Here is a 6,837-nt window from a genome sequence, read left to right as displayed (position 1 = left end):
ATGCCCTGCCGTTGCTCTTGCTCCAAGGCACACATAGAGCTAGAGACTTCTGTGCCAGAAAGAAGAGAACGAGAAACTGTGAATTTAAGAATGTGTTTTGTTGTAGGGTAATTGATGACATCGTATGGATGACATGATGCCCATCTAGGACTGTGTGTGTGTGTGTGTGAGAGAGAGAGAGAGAGAGAGAGAGAGAGAGAGAGAGAGAGAGAGAGAGAGAATGTGTGTGTGTGTGTGTGTAAGACTGATGATGTGTATAAGGCCTCTGCATGTTTTGGTTTTGTAATTGTGTATTTATGTAAGCTGATAAACACCTTAATTTTGTTTGGAATTACCATGATAAAAAGTACTTTACTCTATTCTACATCCGCAGCTCCATGAATGACATGAGACACTCCAGGAGACGGTGGTTGCAATGCAATATCAACACCCCGCAACCCCAACCCTCCAATGGAACCCAGAACCCTCCGGAGTTCCTCAGGACCTGTCGGTCTTTATCCGTGCAATTTCCATTTTAACCATCTCAAATAACCCTGAGGTTCTCATCGTCAAACTAGAGAAAGCATCAGTAGGGTTCAGGCTGTCTTTTACAGATAAGGTACTTTATTCACTGTATTACTAAGCACTTTATTCATCCTGTGGGAAATTCAAGAAACAATTGTCCACTGTTTGTAACAGTATTTTTTTTAGCCAATTTGGATTGGAGCCAATTTTGGTCCCCTAGGGGAAATTCTTTCTCTACATTTATCCCATTTGGGCTAGTGAATCACATTGAAATTTCTTAGCATAACAATATGTGATTGTGTTATCTTTTTTTTTTTTTTCATCAGGCATGAGTGAGGCGAACACATCGTGCGTTGGAGGAAGAGTTGCAGTGACGACTTGGACCACAGGCCAGGTAAACAGGTTTACTCTGAGCATGTCAGCCCATACTTCTGTGATCAAAGTGCTATTAATAGAGAAAGATGTAATGCAACCAGATGACCATATATATGTTGATGAGTACACTCCTATCGAAAAAATGACATTTTGAACAATATTTCAATAAACACACAAGCTATTTCCAAAATGACCATAGAGTAAGTGTAATACAACATCTTTTCAGCTTACTGCAGAAAATTAAGGTCAATAGTATAACTTGAATGACATATTTGTCCATTGTTGTGAAATTATGCTGGTGCAAAGGTGAGTACACTCCTATGTTAAACTGTCTATGGAGGGGCCGTGTTGGCCTGCATCTTCACGAATTTGAAAGAGATTAAAAGGGAGGTCATCGCTGTGCATTTCATCCTTGCCTTACATCGAACTTTTACATTTCGAGTCTGGACCTAGCTAAACGAGATGTGTATGAGATTTGAATGAAATCCTATGGAGAGTATCATGATCTGATGATATTCAGTAGTCACAGTACATGTTAACAAGCATGTTTCTAGTGGTGAAATTCAGCTTCCTACTGTTGATGGCATCCGTACAGGTCCGAAACATTTGGGTCCTACTACCATGATTGACTTTAAGCATGTGGCACTTTTCTTTGTACAAATCACTTTTTACCACCACACATGCTTGACACCATCTACTAATGCAAAATTGTTTATCATGGTCTCATCAGAGTCAAACAAACTAAGGATATGGGTTACTGGAACCATGTACTGTGATCTAATGACACCATGATAAACAAATTAGCTTTAGATCAGTGGTTGTCAATAGAGGTGCACCGAAAATTTGGCCGCCGAAAATATTCGGCCGAAAACGCAAAAAAAGACACTTTCGGTTTTCGGCCGAAAGCCAATTGAGAGGCCGAATAGAAAATGAATTGAAAATGGGCATTAATTAAACTAATTTCAGTTCTACTCTAACATTTGAAGACATCAAATACACATTTATTTTCTTTCCAAAACATGTCAAAACATTTGGATGTGCATTTCTGCCAAAAACACTATTGGAAATTCGATGGCCACTATTGGAATGTTATTCAAAAATCGGAAAAAAAGACGTGCGTTTGCTAACTGAGGGACTCCCACTGTCATCCCTTGAGACGTGTAGCCTAAATTCCGCCGACGTATCATAAAGAGTTCAATACTTATTTACAGTGGCCTTCCATCTACAGCACCAGGGGGGAGCAATAGCTAGAAAATGCTGTCGAGTGTACACCTCTGAACGTCCAGCAGCACGTTCACTGGAAGAGGAGTCTGTGCGTCCGTGACAAGAAATATTTATCATTCCCTTACCCTCCTTCCATTCTCGTGGCACGGCAAAGTAAACCCCACTGAACAGCTGTTCGCTAGTTGGGCTGCATTAGAACTAGTTAGCAATTGACATTGTTGACAGAGAGTATCCCGATTCGCACGGCTACAGGGGGTGGCTTTTACAAAGTTTGTTTTACAAATCCGAAGCAACGCCATATGAAACGACCCCCAAATAGTTGCAGATTATAGTGTAGTAAGCCAGATAAAATCGCCTCAGCTAAGAGTGCTCAGCTAGTTTACTTCGCTTGTTAGCTTATCAGTATTAGCGTTAGAGATATTGAAATAACCTGCCATTGTTGACACTGACTGACAGCTACAAGTAGCTTACCTTGCAGAAGTTTACGCTGGCCAAATCAGACGCAAATTGATGTGACATTATTCCCGAACAGTTACAGATGACAGTCCATGTTTACAAAACCATCACCAATTGCAGATTTACAGTGTCAACGATTTATTTATGAATGCCCAATGCCCATTCCCGAAATGCACGAGATGCGTGGCTTCTCCCTGGCTGTGTGTGTGTCGTGTCGGCGGGGGGCGGGACACTTTCAGACACACTCGCCTTTGACGAGTTGGAAATGAAAGACGAGCATCATATCTACACTTACCAGAGCAATTAGAATACAGGGGAGCTACTGGGTTAATTTAATGTAACCCTGCAGTACTTTTCATTTGTCACTTAACACTGCTAGGGAGGCCAACACAGATTTTTTTTTTACTGGCTGGATTTTTTTTATTCGACAGGACTATTCTAAATTCGAAAGGAAAACGAATACTTGAACATTCGAATATTCGTGCACATCCAATAAACAATTATTTCAGCAATATTCAAAAATAGTGAAAAACCTAACTTTTGATCACTTTTGACTGAACTGTAATATTCGGTTTCGGTTTCGGTATTCGGCCAAGTGATTAATTATTTTTCGGTTTCGGTTTCGGCCACAAATTTTCATTTCGGTGCACCTCTAGTTCTCAACCTTTTTTGAGCAAACGCCCCCTTGGCCTCATCACAAGCCTCCAAACACCCCCTTGACCTTATCATAAGTCTGGCCAACCCCCCCCCCCCCCTAGTATCAGCTGTATCCTTCTCAACAAAGAAAAGTGCCCATGCTTAAAGTCAAGCATGGTAGTGAGTTGCACGGCTTGGGGCTGTGTGGATGCCATCAACAGGAGGAAGCTGAATTTCACCAAAAGAAACATGCTTGTCGACATGTACTGTGACTACTGAAGCAGATCATGATACATACTCTCCACATGATTTCATTCAAATCTCACACACGTCTATTTTGGCCTGGTGTGGACTCATAATGTAAAAGTTCAATGTAAGGCAAGGATGAAACACACACAACGATGACCTCCCTTTAAATCCATTTCAATTTCAAGACGTTTCGGGCCAGCACGCCCCTTCTCAGACAGTTTAACATAGCATAATTACACAAAAAAATTGAGAAATATGTCATTCAAGTTATACTACTGACCTTACTTTTCTGCCATAAGCTGATTTTTTTTTTTTTTTTTTACACTTACTCTATAATCATTTTGGGAACAACCTATGTGTTTTAAAAAAAATATATATTAGTCACAATGTTACTTTTCAACAGGGGTGTAATCATTATTGCTGTGCACTGTATATTTGGATCACCATTACATGTTTAGTCATAAAGTAATGAAAACTTGTGTACAGCATTGTACGTTTTCTGTTCAGCTGTAGATTACCTAATAGTGACGAGGTCACCAAGGCCATCATCCAGGCTAGTAAGGATTCTGGGTAGAGCTGGGGACCAGAGAGTTTACTCATAACTCATTTATGTGATCATGATGTATAAAAAAGACTAACTCAGTTTCTTTCTGTCTCGCAGAAGCCTGAAATAGATTCTTTGAGAATCTTAAAAGTCAAACAACTGGGCCTTGCGGGGAAGACTGATGACGTGAGAAAAAAAGGAAAAAGCTGATGAGCAGACGTGAGCGGGTAGGTAAAACCACAACTAGCAACCCCATCATACAACTGCCATCACTTTCTTTTGTCACTACTTCACTTCAGGGGGCAATTAGCCAATATCCCCTTTCTTTCTTCCGAGTACTATTGTTAGTTTTTAGAACGACCGCATTTGGTACAAGGTATTTGCAAATGGGCAGCCAACACTAAAGGTCTGTTTTGACTCCTCCGTCAGGCCCTACCATGGAGCATATGGTAGGGCACTCGTTTGCAATGCGACCGACCCGGGTTCAATTCCTGGCCCGGGTCCTTTGCCAGCCCTTCCCCATCTCTCTCTCCCAACTTGCTTCCTGTCACCATCTGCACTGTACTGTCATTATGAAGACAATAATATCTTTTTAAAAAAAGACTCCTCCATCAGTTGGGGGACACATACTGTCAGTGGGGGGGCAGTGGCAGATCGTGAACAATTCAAACTGGTAGAAATATACGTTGATCGCGGCAAGGGGTCTATTCAGCGCTAAAAGGGATGGCGTGGTGGCTGTTTGGGTACTTGATCTGCCGTTACCCTGCTGACGGTACGTGTCCTCCAACTAAAGGACGAGTCTAAACCAGGCTTAAAGGATTTATCCGGAGTTGGAACAAGTTTGCCTGATTTTTGCATGTTTGGGATGAAATACAGTCACTCTAGAGCAAAATCAAGGCAAAAGGATGCGTTTTGAGAAAGTTTGATAATATCACGTTAGCCTCGTTAGCCATATCAGCTATGCAATATGAAAGATGCGGGCATCGTTTTTCGGCGGTTACACACATTTCAAAAACACAAAATTTTAAAGTCTTGCACAGCTCAAAAAAACGTCACACTTACCTCGTAATATGTTGAGGGTATCCACACATAAACCAAAGTGTCCAAAGTCCTTCATGTATTCTTGAAAGGTCTGCAGAATGTGTTTTGTGAAGCTACTACCTTGAGAATATCTAAATTACGGCCAAGACAACTATTTGACACTAAAGCCCACCAAGTAGATTGCCGAGTGTGTCGCACCATCAGCTATGATTATTTCCATAGCGAGTAACCACAGCTGATGGTGCGACGCACTCGGCAATCTACTTGGTGGACTTTAGTGTCAAATAGTTGTCCTGACCGTAATTTAGATATTCTCAAGGTAGTAGCTTCACAAAACACATTCTGCAGACCTTTCAAGAATACATGAAGGACTTTGGACACTTTGGTTTATGTGTGGATACCCTCAACATATTACTAGGTAAGTGTGACGTTGTTTTGAGCTGTGCAAGACTTTAAAATGTTGTGTTTTTGAAATGTGTGTAACCGTCGAAAAACGATGCCCGCATCTTTCATATTGCATAGCTGATATGGCTAACGAGGCTAACGTGATATTATCAAACTTTCTCAAAACGCATCCTTTTGCCTTGATTTTGTTCTAGAGTGACTGTATTTCATCCCGAACATGCAAAAATCAGGCAAACTTGTTCCAACTCCGGATAAATCCTTTAAGAGATGCAAGCATAAGGAAACGTGGGGGGGACCATAGTTTTAAAACATGTGGTTTGGGGGAACCATGGTTTATGGCAAATACTGTATCAAAGTTAAATAGTAGAACCATGGTTAATTTTTGTAAGGGATATTACTATGACAGCTACTGTACTCCTGTGGATAAACCACAATTGAACTATGCTTGGTTGATCTGCTGGATAATCTTGTGGAAATCCTGCTGTATTATCTCATGTGACCCGTTCTTCGGCATGTTCATGGTAAACAAGCCTGAGTGTGGGTTTTGAACTGTACATATTTTTTTAATGTTTAACACATTGTTTAAAACTGCCCTATTTTTTTTTTTTGCTTTTCAAGCAGTGGTGCTGGTGGCGCAGGATGTCCTGGAGGAGGACGACCTCAACTACCTCAAAGGAGCTGATGCCAGCCTTGTGTCTGATGGGGAAACAAGTGCACATTTGTTGTGCTCTGTCTGAGATGGAGAAGTGCGCGCCTTACTGGCGTATTTCATTGATGCCAGCAAGCCCAGCCAGCGAGTGACCGATAGTGGCCGGTTCTCCCTTCGTGACCCCCCCTTCTGCGGCCGACAAAGCTTGAAATATGATTAAATGTAAATGTAAAATAAGCAATTAAAGAAAGAACATTCAACAAAATAATTGTCTGTTATAATATGATTTTAGCTGGGATTTAGCAGTAATTTAAAGTTGGCCTAATAGTTGTTTTGCAGTAGATTTGTGTCTATTATATTATGTTGAAAGAAGTATACTGCCTTACAAAGGCAAAGTGCAGTAACCAATTACCGTAGATTCATTACCGTGTTCATTCTGAAAATTATATTCATAACACACCTTTATCTTGTGACTAAGAGTTATGGTCAAAATGTGCCCTGTTTTACAAATATTGCTATGTCAAATTTGCAGTAACTACAATATCCAACCTACCAAGTCTTTGAAGGCATTTTTTTCCCCTCAGTTTCATTGTTGGCACTGCTGTTTACCTTTTGTAGGGCAGTTTAACCTAACGTCAGCCTAAGTAATTTCGGCAACTTTGGCAACATCACAGATATGGCAACATGCCCGTCACATGTTAGCCTGGGAAATCCTCAGCTTCCACAATCGTTTCGATCTGAAAGACAATCTCAC

The 6,837-nt window shown here is 41.0% G+C and overlaps 1 long non-coding RNA gene across 2 annotated transcripts; it reads left to right on the top strand.

The window, feature by feature from the left end:
• Nucleotides 1–273: 273 nt before the first annotated feature.
• Nucleotides 274–6,390, top strand: LOC134464642 (uncharacterized). 2 transcript variants are annotated; one of them, XR_010037986.1, is made up of 4 exons: nucleotides 274–490; nucleotides 831–898; nucleotides 4,106–4,215; nucleotides 6,056–6,390. It is a non-coding gene; the product is annotated as an uncharacterized LOC134464642 (long non-coding RNA). The 2 variants fall into 2 exon arrangements; XR_010037985.1 differs by having other exon boundaries at nucleotides 275–490; nucleotides 6,053–6,390.
• The last annotated feature ends 447 nt before the right edge of the window (nucleotides 6,391–6,837 follow it).

This window comes from Engraulis encrasicolus, chromosome 15 (assembly GCF_034702125.1).
Source record: "Engraulis encrasicolus isolate BLACKSEA-1 chromosome 15, IST_EnEncr_1.0, whole genome shotgun sequence".
Taxonomy (NCBI): domain Eukaryota; kingdom Metazoa; phylum Chordata; class Actinopteri; order Clupeiformes; family Engraulidae; genus Engraulis; species Engraulis encrasicolus.
This window is presented reverse-complemented; position numbering and strand designations above follow the sequence as displayed.